This window comes from Saimiri boliviensis, chromosome 15 (assembly GCF_048565385.1).
Source record: "Saimiri boliviensis isolate mSaiBol1 chromosome 15, mSaiBol1.pri, whole genome shotgun sequence".
Taxonomy (NCBI): Eukaryota; Metazoa; Chordata; class Mammalia; order Primates; family Cebidae; genus Saimiri; species Saimiri boliviensis.
Genome location: NC_133463.1, coordinates 21,453,116 through 21,472,696, shown reverse-complemented (window position 1 = coordinate 21,472,696; position 19,581 = coordinate 21,453,116). Strand labels below are relative to the sequence as shown.

Sequence of the window (19,581 nt, the reverse complement as noted above, 5' to 3'; positions counted from 1 at the left end):
TAAAAATCAAAACAAATAAAAATACAGGTCATTCTAAAACTTCCCTCCACTAAATTTATTTGATATTCAGGCTTGAATTTTATTTTTTCCACATGTGTGAGAAATATGAAATGTGAAATTGTTACTTTTTCTTAGTGTGCTTATTCTAATGCAAGCCTCGTAGTACTAATGAATAGCAGAATTTCAGGACTGGTGTCCTCTAGTTCACTCATAGTGGCAGTCATTTCTCACCACAAGTCCTTTTTGAGGGAGAATAATATTAACAAGTCATTTAATAAAGCACATTCAATCCCCATACATAAGACAAGTTTGACAATTGTGAGACACTAGAGCAGCGGTCGACCTACTGATATTAAATAACTCCTTAAAATATGAAAGAGATATTATGTATTTTTTCTTACATCACAAATGAAATCTAATCTAACTCCAAGTATTTTAATGTGCCTTATAAAGATCTTTTCCCCAACTAATCTTATCTGTACTCTTCTTGAAATAAATTGAAATCATTTTCAAATATTTACTATGTATCAAATAAATCCCTTGCCATTTCATCTATACCTAAAAGACTGTGGTTTGATCATCTTATTTTTTTTTCTGAACATTCTATAAAACATATTATGTATTTGAATCACCATAAAATACTATTCTTGCAAAGTTGCCAATTTCAAAATGCTCCATTGAATAGTTTATCATTGGTGTTCTCCATTTCCTCTCTTGATCCTCTTTGAGAATCAGCCAGGCAAATGTTAGCTGAATTTATTTGCACTTATTAATGTGTCTTAGCCTGAACATTTCTTACCAAAAGAAAATCACAGGGCCAAAAAGAATAAAACTCAATTTTTGGCTGAGTCTCTAATAGCATGGGGGTAATATTAGATGAAGAATAGAGACTGAGGGAATGTAAACATTAGTTTATTCAGCTCAACTGATTTTCTTCCTATTAAGGTGCATTCTGTTACATCGTTTTCCTCCTACTTACTAAATAGTTAAGCCCTGACATCATAAAGAAAACTGCAATTCACATCACTAAGGCTAATGTTACCCAAAGATAACTTGCTATTTTAAATAATATGGAAACTGCATTGGATGACAGATAAGTATAACAATCCATTTTATTTTTAAATGCTTTTGATGTGTTCCAGACTTTGAATATTCAGACAGAGGAATAATGGAAAAGTTATTTTTTTCCCCTTAAATCAGACCTCCACTCCCCAAACTGCTATTCCTTCACCCTCACCCCTGAACTTTTAGAACAAAATTGATGGATCAAACGCTCCTTTTCTTGCCAAGACAATAGTCCTGGGCTGAGCTTCAGAAGATCTCAGATCACTGACATTCTTTCTAAGAGTACTCCCAGATATATTTCTAAGTAATATTCCTTCTCTTCTTGGGGGAAATTAGAGAAGATTTCTACCTGGTGCTATATCAACTCAAGGATAGAGTCAAATACTGAGAGGCTCTGTCATTTGTCTTTGGGTCTTCTTCTGTAGGCCTTTACACTTAGGCTCCACAGTAGGACCACACTTTTGTCACAAACTGGCAGTGGGAAGCCAGGGCTAGACCTACAACACATACTTTACAGCTTGTCATATCGTCCTTTAAAATATTCAGCATTGTTCCCCCCAAAAATATCTTAGCCAGGATTTGTAAGTACCACCATTGTTCGATACAAATTGTATGCATTTTACTTCTCCAGTAAATCTGTCTACAGGGCAAAAAAGAAGCAATGGTCTACAATAACCATTACTGCCTGTTTAAAGAACTGACATTAACTATTTTAGGGTAGGCATACTAGAAATGTATTATATTGGTTATTCTTCTTAGAATGTTTTGATCTTTCCTTATTCGTGAAGGATATTTTCTCCTGCTGTAGAAGTCTTAGCTGGCAATACTTCTCTTTTTGTACTTGAAAGATGTTGTGCCACTTCCTTTTGGCCTCCATGGTTTTAGATGAGAAATCTGTTGTCATTCAGATGATTGTTCCTTGATAGGTAATCTGTTGTTTCTCTCTGGTTGCTTTCAAGTTTTTTCTTTGTCTTTACATTTTACAAATTTAAGTATGACATATCTTGGCATGAATTTCCCTTACTTTATCTTATTTGAAGTTTGCTACATTTTCTGAAGTGTAAATTTATGGTTTTTTTTTTTTTTTTTTTTTTTTTTTTACTAAATTTGAGAACTTTTCACTTTTCAGTCATTATTTCATGGAATACTTTTTCAGTAACATTTTTTCTTTTCCCTCATGGGCTTTTGCTAATACGCATGCTAGATCTTTTGGTATTGTTTCACAGGTTCTTGATACCATTAATTTTTTCTCAGTCTGTTTTCTCTCTGTTGTTAAGAATGGAAAACTTCTATAGATCTGTTTTCAAATTCACTGATTTGATCTCTCATTTCTATTCTATGATTAAGTCCATCCAATGGGATGTATTAGTATTATAGTTTTTACTTCTATAGTTTCCAATTGGTTCTTTTTGTATAATTGTTGTTTTTCCACTTAGACTTTTTGTTTCTTAAATTTGTGTCAGGGGAATTTTTCATTGCTACATAAAATATTTTTGTAATTACTGCTTTAAAATCCTTGTCACTTAATTACAACATCTGATTCACCTGGGTGCTGGTGTCTGTTTATTGTCTTTTCTCACTCAAGTTGGAATTTCCCTGTGAGTTTCTTACTGTATGATGGACATTTTGGGTATTAGATTATAAAATTACAGATTCTATTTAGTCTTTTTTTTTTTTTTTGAGACAATTGCCCTGTTGATGCATAGTGTGAGTATGAGAGTCAGATGGATATTTATAATTAGCTTCACTGTTTTGTTGCTGGAGAAGTGGGTTAGAAATTTAGCTCACCACTAGTTTCTGATTACACTAGTGGTAAGTGGAGTGCTAACCGATCCTGCCTCCCACCACCTTGTTCTGCCTCATTGATGTCTGATGGAGATGGAGGCTCAGCTTCCCACCATGCCCTGCTGACACCATAGTGGGGGAAAGTGGAGTGGCATGGCATTGTACCCCCTCATTCAGTCTTGTTGTTGCTGGATATGCATAGGTATTCAGCTCTCTCCTGAGTCTGTAGACTCCAGGAATGTTAACTGGTCCTGACTTGCAACATGTTTTCTAGTCTTGATATTGAGTGGGGGTGGAGATTCAGGTGACTGTGTAGAAAGACTGATATCACCCAGTGGAGGAAAGAGTGCATCACGGCTTGTTTTCACAGGGTGGAGGGATAGTGTGGAAGATTACTTCCTTACTCATTCCCACTGAAACCATGGGGGTTGAAGGAGGATTTTCTGTTAATGATTAGATATAGTGGGACCAAAAATGGTTTCTGTTGATAGGCCACCTTTTCCTTACACCTTGGCAAGGGAGAATAGAATATTCTAGAAATCTTTTGTGTTGTTTTGAGTATCTGTTGGTGGTTTGCAGTTGAAGGGTTCTGCAGTGTTCTGTCTAGAATATATAGAAGGCAGTTACAAAAACCGAGGTGACTCATCACTGCATTGTTCCTCAAGTACTGAGGTCCCTAGGCAGTCTGTCTTCTTTCCACTGTTCAATGTCTTTCTGTGCTTGTGTTCTGTAGTATATCTGGAGTTTTTACAATTTTTCAAGAGAGAAACTGGGAGAAGTGAGGTCTACTCCATCTTGGTGGGAATCAAAAGTCCCATTGTAGATTTTTTTTTTTTTTACATATATACATATACAAAAAATTAGTGAAATCAATTCAGTAACAGAAATAAAACTTCATGTATTCTCCACATTTTAATATAGACCTTATTATGTGTAATTATGGAACAAAAAAGATCAAAAATTTTACTAAGGAACTATTTCTGCATTATTTTGTACATGTGTGGGCACACAAATTATTGTTTATACCTGAAAGTCTTCTGCCATCTCCAGCTCAGTGGTTATTCCATAAATATGTTCTTCTTTGTTTTTGTTGTGAATAAACTGAGCCCATACCCAGATAAAAATTTCAATTATTACTATAATTTGCAAATTGTTTTATGCCAAAAACAGTCTTTAGGCACCTCAGGGACCTGGGGCAAAAATAATGGACCCTAGTGTACAATTTATAAGAAGAAGTGAGGCAGAGAAGACAGGATAGACTCTGAAGTTGAGCTGGAATTGTTGGTATTGGTGTGAATTCACGATTTTTAATATATATAGATGAATGGATATAGAAATAGATTCACACGTGAGTAAATACATAAGTGTGTATGTGGATATATATGTGTATGTGAGGAGGGTGTTTCCTGGTTCTATCCTCTATCCTCTGAGAAAGACTGGAAAGCAATGATGCCACAGTAGCAATGAGTAGGCTGGGAAGCCAGATGTTGTTTTCTAAATATTATTTCCCAACAAAAGGAACCAGGGATTTCTGGAGAAACAACTGATCTAAAAATCAGAGCATAAGAAAAATGCATAAGAACCTTGAACATCTTTTTGTGTGAAAAAATAGGAATTGCCTAAAGAATGATTAGGAATGTCAAGAAACCAGCTTAGGGGTGCTTTTATTAGCCAAATCTATAAAAAAATTAGCATTAAAAATATAGTAAGGGTGGACTTTCAAGATGGCCGCCTAAGAACAGCTCAGGACTTCAGCTCCCAGTGAAAGTGCAGAGGGTGAGTGGACGCCGCATTTCCAGACGAACTCTTATTGTCCACAGACCAGGAGATACCCAGGCAGAGGGGTCGCCAGCGTTGCAGTCCCAGCCGGTGCGGCTGTTTTGGCCCCCGAGGGGCTGATTCCGCCCGCGCGGCTGCTGTGACCACTCCCTGTTGCTGCGGTTCTCCGTACAAAAGCCACTGGTCTGGGAGCCCTCTTAGCTGGCGAGCAGAGCCTTGAGACGGCAGAATAGCCCATTCATCTGAAATAGCGAGCCAGGCCAGGAGATTCCTAGGCAAAAAATCCGCCAGGAGCCGGCGCCGCGGTTCGAGCCGACTCCGTGAGTCGCAGCACGGGAGATCCCGGCGCCTTTTCAACAAGCGACCGGAACGCGGGGTCGTTCAACTTAAAAGAAAAGACTCTGAGTCAGGGAGCCAGGTGATCAGGCTCGGTTGGTCCCACCCCTCCACCCCCAACAACAACGAAAACAAAAACAGTAATTGGAAACCCTCTGGGTTGAGCTCTTCAAACCAAGCACAGCTGAACCCGGACGGTCCGGCTCCGTGGGGGAGGGGCTTCCGCCATTACTGAGACTCTCCACCACTACGGAGGCAGGCTGCCGTTGCCGAGGCAACCCGCCGTTGCCGAGGCAACCTGCCACAACAGAGAGAGTCCGCCATAACAGAGGCGGGGCCACCATTGCCCAGACAGTTCTAACTACGCCCATATAAAAAGGACTACAGGGAAGAGCTCAGGGCAGCTGGGCGGAGCCCACAGCAGCTCAGCAAAGCCCCTGTGGGCAGGCAGAGGCTAGGCGTGCTGCTAGCTGGGCGGGTCTGACCTGAAAAAAAAAAAAATCAAAAAAGGCAGTAGTGCAACGGAAACTCATAAAGCTCCAACTCCCTGGGACAGAGACAGACAACAGGTGGATAAACCCACAAAAATGGGTAGAAACCAGCGTAAAAAGGATGAAAACTCCCGAAACCAGAACACCTCTCCTCCTAAAAGTGATCACAACTCCTCACCAGCAAGGGAACCAGACTGGATGGAGAAGGAGGGTGATGAAATGACAGAATCAGACTTCAGAAGATGGGTAGTAAGAAACTACAATGAGCTAAAAGAACATGTTCTAACCCATCGCAAAGAAAATAGGAACCTTGAAAAAAGATTGGATGAACTGCTGACGAGAATGGACAGCATAGAGAGGAGAATAAGTGAATTGATGGAGCTGAAAAACGCAACACGAGAACTTCGTGAAGCATGCACAAGCTTCAACAGCCGAATTGACCAAGCAGAAGAAAGGATATCAGAGGTCGAAGACCAACTCAATGAAATAAAAAGAGAAGGCAAGAACAGAGAAAAAAGCGCAAAAAGGAATGAACAAAATCTTCAAGAAATGTGGGACTATGTGAAAAGACCTAATCTACGTCTGATAGGTGTACCTGAAGCTGATGAAGAGAATGAATCCAAGCTGGAAAATACTCTTCAGGATATTATCCAGGAAAACTTCCCCAACCTAGCAAGGCAGACCAATATTCAAATCCAGGAAATACAGAGAACACCACAGAGATATTCCTCAAGAAGAGCAACCCCAAGGCATATAATCGTGAGATTCACCAGGGTTGAAATGAAAGAGAAAATGCTAAGGGCAGCCAGAGAGAAAGGTCGGGTTACCCACAAAGGGAAGCCCATTAGACTCACAGCAGATCTCTCAGCAGAAACCCTACAAGCCAGAAGAGACTGGGGGCCAATATTCAACATCCTTAAAGAAAAGAACTTTCAACCCAGAATCTCCTATCCAGCCAAACTCAGCTTCATAAGTGAAGGAAAAATAAAATCCTTTGTGAACAAGCAAGCACTCAGAGATTTCATCACCACCAAACCTGCTCTACAAGAACTCCTGAAAGAGGCTCTACACATATAAAGGAACAACCAGTACCAGCCACTCCAAAAGCACACCAAATGGTAAAAAAGCAGCAACACAATCAAGAATCTGCATCAACTAACCAACAAAACAGCCAGGTAGCATCAAAATGACAGCATCAAATTCACACATAACAATACTATCCCTAAATGTCAATGGACTAAATGCCCCAATCAAAAGACACAGACTGGCAAATTGGATAAAAAGCCAAAACCCATCAGTGTGCTGTATCCAGGAAACCCATCTTACATGCAAGGATACACAAAGGCTCAAAATAAAGGGATGGAGGAAGATCTACCAAGCAAATGGAGAGCAAAAAAAGGCAGGAGTTGCAATTCTCATCTCTGATAAAATAGACTTTAAAGCAACAAAGATCAAAAGAGACAAAGAAGGACATTACATAATGGTAAAAGGATCACTGCAACAAGAAGAGCTAACAATCCTAAATATATATGCACCCAATACAGGAGCACCCAGATACATAAGGCAAGTTCTTAATGACTTACAAAGAGACTTAGACTCCCACACAATAATAGTGGGAGACTTTAACACCCCATTGTCAATGTTAGACAGATCAACCAGACAGAAAATCAACAAGGATATCCAGGACCTGAACACAGACCTGGAACGAGCAAACCTAATAGACATTTACAGAACTCTCCACCCCAAATCCACAGAATATACATTCTTCTCAGCACCACATCACACCTACTCTAAAATTGACCACATAATTGGCAATAAATCACTCCTCAGCAAATGCAAAAGAACAGAAATCATAACAAACAGTCTCTCAGACCACAGTGCAATTGAGTTAGAACTCAGAATGCAGAAACTAACTCAGAACCGCACAGCTTCATGGAAACTGAACAACTTGCTCTTGAATGTTGACTGGATAAACAATGAAATGAAGGCAGAAATAAAGATGTTCTTCGAAACCAATGAGAACGAAGACACAACATACCAGAATCTCTGGGACACATTTAAAGCAGTCTCTAGAGGAAAATATATAGCAATGAGTGCCCACATGAGAAGAAAGGAGAGATCGAAAATTGACACCCTATCATCAAAATTGAAAGAGCTAGAGGAGCAAGATCAAAAAAACTCAAAACCTAGCAGAAGACAGGAAATAACTAAGATCAGAGCAGAACTGAAGGAAATAGAGACACAAAAAACTCTTCAAAAAATCAATAAATCCAGGAGCTGGTTTTTTGAAAAGATCAACAAAATAGACAGACCACTAGCCAGATTAATAAAAAAGAAAAGAGAGAATAACCAAATTGATGCAATAAAAAACGATAAAGGGGATATCACCACAGATTCCACAGAAATCCAAACCATCATCAGAGATTATTACAAACAACTCTATGCACATAAACTAGTAAACCTGGAAGAAATGGATAAATTCCTGGACACCTGCAACCTCCCAAGCCTAAACCTGGAAGAAGCCAAAACCCTGAATAGACCAATAACATGGTCTGAAGTTGAGGCAGCAATAAAGAGCCTACCACCCAAAAAAAGCCCAGGTCCAGATGGGTTCACAGCTGAATTCTACCAGACATACAAGGAGGAGCTGATACCATTCCTTCTGAAACTATTCCAGACAATCCAAAAAGAGGGAATCCTTCCCAAATCATTTTACGAGACAAACATCATCCTGATACCAAAACCCGGCAGAGACTCAACAAGAAAAGAAAATTTCAGGCCAATATCCATGATGAACATAGATGCAAAAATCTTCAATAAAATACTGGCAAACCGATTGCAGCAGCATATCAAAAAGCTCATCCACCATGATCAAGTAGGATTCATCCCGGGGATGCAAGGCTGGTTCAACATACACAAGTCCATAAACGTAATTCACCACATAAACAGAACCAAAGACAAAAACCACATGATTATCTCGATTGATGCAGAGAAGGCTTTTGACAAAATTCAACAACCCTTTATGCTAAAAACCCTCAATAAACTAGGTATTGACGGAACGTATCTCAAAACAATAAAAGCTATTTACGACAAACCAACAGCCAATATCATACTGAATGGGCAAAAACTGGAAGCATTCCCTTTGAAATCTGGCACTAGACAAGGGTGCCCTCTCTCACCACTCCTATTCAATATAGTACTGGAAGGTCTAGCCAGAGCAATCAGGCAAGAAAAAGAAATAAAGGGTATCCAAATTGGAAAGGAGGAAATCAAATTGTCTCTATTTGCAGATGACATGATTGTATATCTGGAAGACCCCATCATCTCAGCCCAAAATCTCCTGAAACTGATAAACAACTTCAGCAAAGTCTCAGGATACAAAATCAACGTGCAAAAATCACAAGCATTCCTATACACCAGTAATAGACTTCAAGAGAGCCAAATCAAGAACGAACTGCCATTCACAATTGCTACAAAGAGAATAAAGTACCTAGGAATACAACTAGCAAGGAACGTAAAGGACCTCTTCAAGGAGAACTACAAGCCATTGCTCAACGAAATAAGAGAGGATACAAACAGATGGAGAAACATTCCATGTTCATGGTTAGGAAGAATCAACATCGTGAAAATGGCCATACTGCCCAAAGTAATTTACAGATCAATGCTATTCCCATCAAGCTACCAATGACCTTCTTCACAGAACTGGAAAAAAACACCTTAAACTTCATATGGAACCAAAAGAGAGCTCGCATAGCCAAGTCAATTCTAAGCAAAAAGAACAAAGCGGGAGGCATCACACTACCGGACTTCAAACTATACTACAAGGCTACAGTAATCAAAACAGCATGGTACTGGTACCAAAACAGAGATATAGACCAATGGAACAGAACAGAGGCCTCACAGGAAATACAACATACCCACAACCATCTGATCTTCGACAAACCTGACAAAAACAAGCAATGGGGAAAGGACTCCCTGTTTAATAAATGGTGTTGGGAAAACTGGCTAGCCATGTGCAGAAAGCAGAAACAGGACCCCTTCCTGACACCTTACACCAAAATTAACTCCAGATGGATTAAAGACTTAAACATCAGACCTAATACCATAAAAACCTTACAAGAAAATCTAGGCAAAACTATTCAGGACATAGGTGTAGGCAAGGACTTCATGACCAAAACGCCAAAAGCAATGGCAACAAAAGCCAAAATAGACAAATGGGACCTAATCAAACTCCACAGCTTCTGCACGGCAAAAGAAACAGTCAGTAGAGTGAATCGGCAACCAACAGAATGGGAAAAAATTTTTGCAGTCTACCCATCTGACAAGGGGCTGATATCCAGAATTTACAAAGAACTAAAGCAGATCTACAAGAAAAAAACAAACAAGCCCATTCAAAAATGGGCAAAGGATATGAACAGATACTTTACAAAAGAAGACATACAGGAGGCCAACAAACATATGAAAAAATGCTCATCATCACTGGTCATCAGAGAAATGCAAATCAAAACCACATTGAGATACCATCTCACACCAGTTAGAATGGCGATCATTAAAAAATCGGGAAACAACAGATGCTGGAGAGGATGTGGAGAAATAGGAACACTTTTACACTGTTGGTGGGAATGTAAATTAATTCAACCATTGTGGAAGACAGTGTGGCGATTCCTCAAGGACCTAAAAATAGAAATCCCATTTGACCCAGCAATCCCATTACTGGGTATATATCCAAAGGATTATAAATCATTCTACTACAAGGACACGTGCACACGAATGTTCATTGCAGCACTGTTTACAATAGCAAAGACCTGGAACCAACCCAAATGCCCAACGATGATAGACTGGATAGGGAAAATGTGGTACATATACACCATGGAATATTATGCAGCCATCAAGAACGATGAGTTCACGTCCTTTATAGGGACATGGATGAACCTGGAAACCATCATTCTCAGCAAACTGACACAAGAGCAGAAAATCAAACACCGTATATTCTCGCTCATAGGCGGGTGTTGAACAATGAGAACACATGGACACAGGGAGGGGAGCACTACACACTGGGGTCTGTTGGGGGGAAATGGGGGAGGGGCGGGGGGTGGGGAGGTGGGAAGAGATAGCATGGGGAGAAATGACAGATACAGGTGAGGGGACGGAAGGCAGCAAAGCACACTGCCATGTGTGTACCTATGCAACAATCTTGCATGTTCATCACATGTACCCCAAAACCTAAAATGCAATAAAAAAAAAAAATATAGTAAAGGATTATAACCAGTTGGAAAATAGGCATCTATATGTACATGCTGATCTGAGTGAATGAATGAATAAGTGAAGGAAAAGAGAAATCTCTGAGAGTGGTTTGCCAATTAATAAGAAATAATTGATTTTTAAAATGACTGGTTTTGGCTACCTCACAGTAATAACTGACAAAAATTATCAAAATATACTCAACTCTTGTGAATGTTTGATAGAGAGTAGGATAATTAAATAGTTACAAGGTATCTTTTCATTAAGTGCTTATTAAAATACTTAAAATGCAAAAGCATCATTAATTATTCTTAAATTGTAGAAATCTGGCAGACACTTGGCTAACCAAGTGATAAAACCAACATCACATGCATCCATTGAAATCATATAATGAGAAGAATACAGGATCTTCTGGGGTGCTCCTGCCAAAAAGTACATAATCTGAATCTAGGAAATATCAAGCAAACCCCAAATGAGGAATATTCTACAAAGTAACTGATCTATATGCCTCAAAAATGTTCAGATCATGAAATTCAGGGAAAAAATAAAACGCTGAGGCACTGTTTCAATTTAAGAGGTTAAAAGGATGCGAGAAATAAATGATTGGATTCTGAACCAAAAAGGAAAGCACTTATAAATAATATTATTGATGCAAAGCACACAATCTGAATGAGGTCTATGAATTAAATGGTATTATTTTAATTGGTGTTGATTTCCTCATGTTTATTATTGTATTTTAATTATATAAGAGCATGCATTTGTGTATATACAAGTGTATACTAAAATACTTAGAGGTAATGGGGCATTATATCTATAACTTTTGAATAGTTAAAAATAAAAATGTATGTATATATGTAGGTACACACATATGTATGTATAATGTATGCAAGGAGAGAGAGGAAAAGGGAAGAGAGAAATGGAAGAGGGAAAGAGAGAGAGAGAAATAATGAAAATTTCTTATATCTGGGATATCTGCATGATGAATATGCAGGAAAAAGAAGGTTTTCTCTTTAGGGCAGTGTCTGTTTTAGTTTCCAGTACTGATTTTTCAATTCTAATCCTTTGGTAATTGAACTTGGAAATGAATAAATTTGAATAGTAAGAGATTTTGCATTTGCTAAGGTGATAATATTGCATTAATAATGATTTGACTAAATGCTTACTAAAGGGGATTTAGGTTTGCATTTCTTTTTGCAAGCTAATGGTAGAAATTATTTTAAATTATTATTGTAATTGGCTCTGGGCACAGTGACCCCCATGTGAATTTGGCAGAGTCATACAACTTTCTTTGACTAATGAAATGTGAGTAGAAGTATCATGTTTCATTTTCAGGTGAAATTTTTAAGAACCAGTGTATGCATCATTATTTTTATCTCTCTTATTGAACAAGAGGTATATATCATATTGAAATGAAATTTCTGCCATATTGAAATGAAGTTTCTGTCATCCTGGGACCTTGAGTAAGCTGAATTTAGAGCTTAGCTGACTAATGATTGATATCAAAGTGAATGATAAATTAATGCTGATATTTTAGTGGCTGTTTGTTAAGATTGTGTAACCTAGCTGGTTATAATCACTAGCCTTGACTGATCAAGGCTAGTGCTTAGTGTTTACACAGAGTAGTTCACTGAATATAATCATCCATGAAGTCAGTTTTATTGCCTCCATTTCACACATGAAAAAAGTGAGTCTCAGAGAGATTAAGTAAATTGACTAAGGACACAAAGCTAAGCTGTGGCAGAACTGGAAAAGATACTTTCAAACCAGAATGATATGATAATTTTGTGAAACATGCTGTCCAATGGTTATATGTCCAATGGCATATAACCATTGGAATGACAGTGAGAAATAAATCGAATCCAATCATTAAGCTAATTTGAAGGAGCTTTTCTTATCAGCTCTTGGCATGCTAAGCTTGTGGTAGGGAGCTCCAGGCGCCCAGAAGCGTCAGAGATCTCTAAGTGAAAAATAGCTCATCTTTGAGTTTCTCCTATCTGTGAGACTTTGGACAACTTATTTAATGCTCTCAGTCTCTCTTTCCCATATGCAAAATGTGGTGAAAAAATATTGACTACAATGGACTACTTACTCTAAGATGTAAATTATATTTGCAAAATACTGATGAATTAGTTTTCCGTTTTCTTCCCTCAAGTGAGGGGTACCCCCTCTCTCTCTCTTTTTCTTTCTATATGATAACTGGTTTAGAAACATTCTATGATGCAGACAGTGTGATAATTCACAAACCTTCCGGTTAGTTCAAATTAATAAGAAGATCTTAAAAGTTAAAAAAGAATAATATTCATTAAATTTTGTTGTGAAACTTCATATATAAAAGATTACAGGATAAGAAATATACTGCCTTGTGATATATAGAGTAGAATCACAGGCTTTAAAATTCCAATCATATAATTTCCTAAATTGTCTAGTTTGAAAATTTGGGCTATTCAGATTACCTCTGCCATGCACTCATGAGTAGTTCTCCATTTTCTGGGAGGGTGGTCTTTTCCAGGAACTTTCAGTTACAAATTATTACAGGAAAAATCTATTCTCTGGCCAGTCCTCTGGTTCCCTATTTCCATTTGAGCATGTTTGTCAGTCAATAAATTCCTGCCTTTTGCATGTCTCTCTATATATCTGGTGTTCTTCATTAAACAATGAAATACTCAGACATTTTCCACTTTCTTCATTTCAGCTGAAACTTGTTTGGCAAGGCATGAACATAACTCAGCCTGCTCTTTATGGCTTAATAGGGAAAAGCCATTCCATGCCAATGTGAATTTCCTCACTCTTCTGTTATGCTCACTGACACCAATGGGTGCTTTCTTCTTAAATAAGATGGAAATATTCTGATATTGCCAGACAATTACTTGATAGCACTTGGCTTTTGTTTTTGCATTTACCAATGATCCCACTGGAGACTCCCTAATAGAAGTAATGTTGGCCAGTCTAAAAGAGCCCTTGGAATTCCAATAACATAGGCTGCTTGCTTTTCCTCTGTCTTGTTTATTTTCAGTCTACAGTTTCATTAGGTTAAATTTCCTTTATTTAGACTTCAGCAAGAACAACTGACATAAAGAAAAGTCGATTCTTTAAAACTTAATTTGAAGAGACAGTGAAGTAAATCACTGATATAAAAATATCAGGTCATATACACAGGCTTATTCACCAAATGGCCTTAGGGGAGCACTCCTTAATTCCAGCACTAGGATAAGTATGTGTCCAGAGGTCAAGTAGCATCTTGGAATTCAGAGCTGTGGTGCTCAGATTTTCTGTTTGGCAAACTGTAGTTTCATTGTAAAATTAAGGTTTGGCGGCATGTTTGACATTAGATGGAAATATGTGCTTTTAGTCAACTCGACCCTTGCCCAATACTGTTGAAAGTACTCTGAGTACATGACTTTGAACTTTTTCTGCAAGAACAAGAAGAAAATCAAATCAATGTGGTATGATAACGAGAGCTGTTTTCAAGATTCACTTGGTCCATCATTCGAGACGGCTCAGTATTTGTTCAAAAGTCTTCCGAAACAAGGATTGTTTGCATATTTCTAGGGAAAATAAATGGAGGAGGCAAAGTTTTTTTTACATAATCTAATGTACTTTTGTCACTAGGATACCATCTTGTAATCATTTAATTCTTTCTCTTCCTACTGCTATGGCTTTTATGTAGTCACTTAATATTTAATCATCAGTCTCTACCTGTACTATTATAGTAACATTTTCATAATTCCCCACACTCTCCTGCGTTTAAAATGCTGCAGTTAGTTTACTATTCTCTAAGGAATGACTTCAATGTCATGTACTCATCTGAAACACTTCAATGGTTTACCACTACCATCCCAGGAATAGCTGTACTGCACAGTATTCAAATCCTTCTACAATGTGATCCCAACCTTCATACTGAATCTACCATCTTCCCCTTCAGGTACAAACACATGTATACAGCATGTCCACACATGCCCATGCTTCCTTGCACCATGTCTTTGCTGTTTATGTGTTCTTCAGGACTACTTTTCTCTATCTGTTTGTGCTTAGATTATACACAATTTTACCACTCATGGAAAGCATGCCTCCCACGTGAAGTCTTTCTTTATCCTCACTGTTTTGCAATAAAAAGAACCCTTCGCTCCTATAACATATATCTATTCAAATTAATAAGAATTTTTTCTTATAGATATCTAAAAGATATATTTTGTTAAAACTCTTCTTGTGGCATTTTATTTGTAAGTTTTAGAGTTGTTTATAAAATATAGATATGGACTTCATATAAAACTTAAATGGGCACATATGTTACTGAGGTTCTATATATGATTTAAAAGATTTAGTCTTTCAAATTACTTCTCTATGGAGTGAACATGACTAACTCTTCTTTTCCAATTATATAATTCTATTTTAAGGTGGCCTTTTCTCAATAAATCACGTTAAAATCATTTTTAAAAATTTGCTGATGAGCCCTTCAAAACTATAACAGTATGTGTATCATTTTTCTAGACATTTATTCTTTCAATTTTGTGCCAAAGTTATTTACATAAATGTCTTCTTTACTAGTCTCTTAATTTGTTGAAGTAAGGATGTATATCTGATTCATCTGCAGTTTCCTGAAATTCTGAATACATAATGTTACATATATTGTGAGTAAAATAGTGGATCAATCAATCTTATAAGCCATTGTTCTCACCTTTCTAATTTAATATAAATCTTAGGTAGTTATATTATGCAAGACAAAAACTGCAAAACAAAAAATGTTTTGGATGATTAAAAATGGATAACTCACACTGGTAAATAATTTAGAAAATTCTATTTAGCTTCCACAATTTTAAATATAAGCAGGCAACACATTCCAGATTTCTCCATAAAAGCAGGTATCTAGAAAGAAATCAGACTAATTCAGGAAATAAGTAGTATTCTATTTTTACAAGCCTCATTTTTCAATGAATTCAGTCATACATATATAAGTAATTTTTCTGTGAATTTTGCTATGATGACCATATTACTTTATGGATAAGGTCCTAATATAAACATACAAAATATCTGGAATGGTATTAATATCTTTGATTCCTCTGAGAGTAGAATATCTGTTAGTTTATGTTCCTTCATGTAAAGAGTTTTAAACTCTGTTTTGAGACATTATACAATTGTTATTGAGATTAAAAAGAAGTTATGTGAGCCCAAATTTTGATTGCCAAAGGAAGTGACGAGCAAAATGACATGAATAATTCTTTTTGATGTGCTTCAGTGATCACTTTCATTTTCCCCCTACTTTGACTGCTCCGCCATTGCCATTTACCAAGCAGAGTTGCCTATGTGTTAAAAAGAGAGAGAGAGTGTGATTTGCTGCAACTGTCTTCAAGATTTTGACCACCTTCTACTGGAGGTGCTATAGGATGATATACGGGCCAGAAGGAGCTACCAGTATGTCAGGGAAGCAGTCAGGTTTATTTGAAATCCCCATGTTCTGACTATTTCAGTTTCTAGGTCCTTCAAAGAAAGTACTGCCTAGCATAAATATAAGGCAAAAGATGATGCCAATCACATTTTTCAGTAGGACAGATTGATAAAATAATCAGCAAAACCATTTGCAAAAAGCAGACATAAAGCTCCTGCATATTTTATGAGATCTAGTACTCTTCATCTTTTGGAGGTAGATTGAGATCCAAGATTGCCAAAGTCTTTATTTTATTTACTCTCACCTAAGAATGAAAGAGAAGGGGGTTAGGAAATTATTGTTTTCAACATAAAAGCATGAAATAAACAGCATGGACCAGAAATCACTGAGCTCATATTTCATGGTTTAGTCAAGGAGTGAAATGGAGCAGCAACAGGAAGCCTACTCAAGGGTTTCTCTTGAAGGGTAGGGTGGGGGGCAAACAAAGCTGTCAGGGCCATCTGGAATATTCTGGAATATTGCTTGCTTTTGGTTTATATTAAAAGCTATATAGTGATGCCAATGTTAGTGAAAAGGTAATTGTCCAACATTTCTATGGATCTTCATAGCAACATTTTTAAACTCTTAGGGTATTTATGGTTTTTTGTTTTATTAGTCTCTGGATGTTGTGTGATCAACAATCTTGAATAGCCCAGAAATTCTGGGATATCTCTGGTAGTCAAGATCATAGGAATGAGGCAGAGGTCACTCTGTCAATTCCCACTGACACATGAGGGGACTCTTTTGACCCTCACTAGGCTGGGTTGCAGTGGCCACTCTAACAGTCATCAGCTCTGCCAAGCCAAGTTTCTGAGCTGGGGAGGAGAGATATGGAGGAAGTCCAGGAGAAGAACCGCTTGGGAGCTTCACTTCTTTTCCCCACCTTCTGGCTTTATCTCTGCCTTACCGATGGACTCAGAAGTCCACAATTTTTATTAAAATTCTAGTTGCAAAACTTTGGTTTCTTTACCTTCTGATAATGGACTAAGATTGTCTAAGGTGGAGAAAGGATTGGGGAGAACATGAATGAGAATGTTTTGCAAAAATAACTCTCTCGGTCTGGCACGGTGGCTTGCGCCTGTAATTCCAGCACTTTGGGCGGCTGAGGCAGGCAGATTACCTGAGGTTGGGAGTTCAAGACCAGCCTGACCAACATGGAGAAACCCCATATCCACTAAAAATACAAAATTAGCTGGGCATGGTGGCTCATGCCTGTAATCTCAGATACTTAGGAGACTGGGGCAGGAGAATCACTTGAAAACAGGAGGCGGAGGTTGTGGTGAGCAAAGATTGTGCCATTGCACTCCAACCTGGGCAACAAGAGTGAAACTCTGTCTCAAACAAAACAAAACAAAACAAAACAAAACAAAACAAAACAAAACAAAACAAAACACACCTCCCTCCCTCCCTCCCTTCTCCTAAATGGTTTACCACAAAAGACCTTTAAATAAAGCAGCTGTGGGGCTTTGTTAAGTACACAGCTGGGACAAATGCAATGCCCTTTGTTTTCTTGCCAATGAGATATTCCATATTGCAATGCTGAACAAAGCATATTTTTGATTGAAAAAAATAATGTATTTTCCTAGTTGCACTGTTTAGCTCAGCAGTCATTTATCGTGAATTTCCCAATATATGGCCATCCCATCATATGCTTTTTGCTTTAGCTTGTGGCTGCAGAGTCATCTCTTAGAGCCTCCATTTTTAGAAAATCTTTTAATAAGACCTCAGATTCTAAATACTAACAGCCCTTATTACTAATAATTACATAATTATTAATAATTACATTATTTAATATTCCATTATTATAGTGGAAAGGATTCCTCTAATAGTCAATAAAGGGTTATATGTGGAAGACTACCTGTAACCTATTTGCAGTCATTTATCTTCTTGTAGTATGTATATAATTTGAAAAACATAGTGTTATAGGTATAACCAAAATTACACAGAGTTCTTTAATCATCCTCTCCCAGTTAATGCTAGAGTTTTAAATTTAAAACGAGAAGTAACACTTAAAAGCAAGATGAAAATAGAATGCGTTTATAATCTCCTAAGGCTGTTCTATGATTCCTAAACATTCTGAAGGAAGATGTGCAGGTACAAGGAACCCAGGGCCCCCGTTTTTCCTGCCTCTCTGCTGCCATCACTCTTTGAGTACTTGCTTGCTGGAGGTTATAGCCCAGCTCCCTCCTCCATCCCTTCCAGCCCGCAACCCCTGTACAATATGCAGTATGTCTGGAGTTGAAACATCACCTTAGACCGCTTGCCTCATGCAGAAAACGTTGTTGTACTCTACATCATCAGAGCTCAGAGGAACATGGAAGCACTTATTGGTTCGGATTGCCAGTATATTTTCATGATTCTGTTTTCCCTACCATTGGTCCTTCTCTCCAAAGATCTGTAGAAAAACTGTCCCCTAAAGCCACTCTTATTCCACCACAGGTACAATGGCAAGTTTTGACTGAGTTCCTCTTGATCTCAAGAAAGTTGTTGCTAAGGCTGATTTTTCATGTCCCATCTCTGGTTCTCATATGCTGCTGTCCTTACATAATTCTCTCAAGGCCTTCATATTTAAAAAAATCATTTCTAAAGAAAAATGATTTTTCTTCCTCACTCTCTGCCTCCTCTCTGATTCATTTCTTATTCTCTACTTTCCACACCACAGTTATGGTTGCTCATTTCTATTGTTTATCTGAGATTTTTTCTTGCCCTCAGGCTCACAAACTGCAACCCTAGCATTAATGAACATACGCACACATCCTTTCGGAATAGACATATACAAACATGATATTCTGTTTACAAAAATTTCATGGATGAATTATAATGGAAGTAATTTCAGACTATTTTCTATAGTGCTACATATTTTAGTTTTGCCTTTGAAAGTTTGGCAACCATTAAAAATGTCCAACTTATCTACAGGTAACATATGAGCATATTGAATAAAAATAGTGTAAAACTTGGGTTAATGGTATTATTTCTTTTTTATTTGAAGTTACTCATCTTCTTTCACGTGGCCATTTCTTTGTTACCTATAGAAGACCAGAAATGCACGGTCACACAAAAATGGAAGAAGGCTCAAACTAGTGCTGTCTGTCTTGACAGAGGACCATGACCTGATTCTTATTAAAATGCAGTTGCCAAATGGCAGTTTTGTGTGTGGTGCTCTACGAAGTATAACAGAAACAGACATGAAACTGCGCTATGACCCTGCCCTCTTGTAATGAAATAACCTCTTTAATTAAAACTTGTTGACTGGAGATGAGTGTGGGTCTGTCTTGGTGCAGCTCTAGTTCTGGCTAAGATGAACTAAGCATACTCCTTCTACCTATGCCACTAATTACAAATAGAAACCCCAGGTAGAATACACAGAGCAACTACCTGAGGGCCCTGAAAATAAATAATAACAGATAAGTTGGGGATCAAAATAAACACTAGAAGAATTACCTCTACAGTGGTGAATTTCCT

The 19,581-nt window shown here is 37.8% G+C and overlaps 1 long non-coding RNA gene across 1 annotated transcript in view; it reads left to right on the top strand.

The window, feature by feature from the left end:
• Positions 1 to 1,295: 1,295 nt before the first annotated feature.
• The window catches only part of LOC101038740 (uncharacterized), a 196,803-nt gene continuing 178,517 nt past the window's right edge, over positions 1,296 to 19,581 (top strand). Inside the window, exon 1 of the long non-coding RNA XR_167998.3 lies at positions 1,296 to 1,486. This is a non-coding gene — a long non-coding RNA (uncharacterized LOC101038740). The remainder of the gene's footprint in view (positions 1,487 to 19,581) is intronic.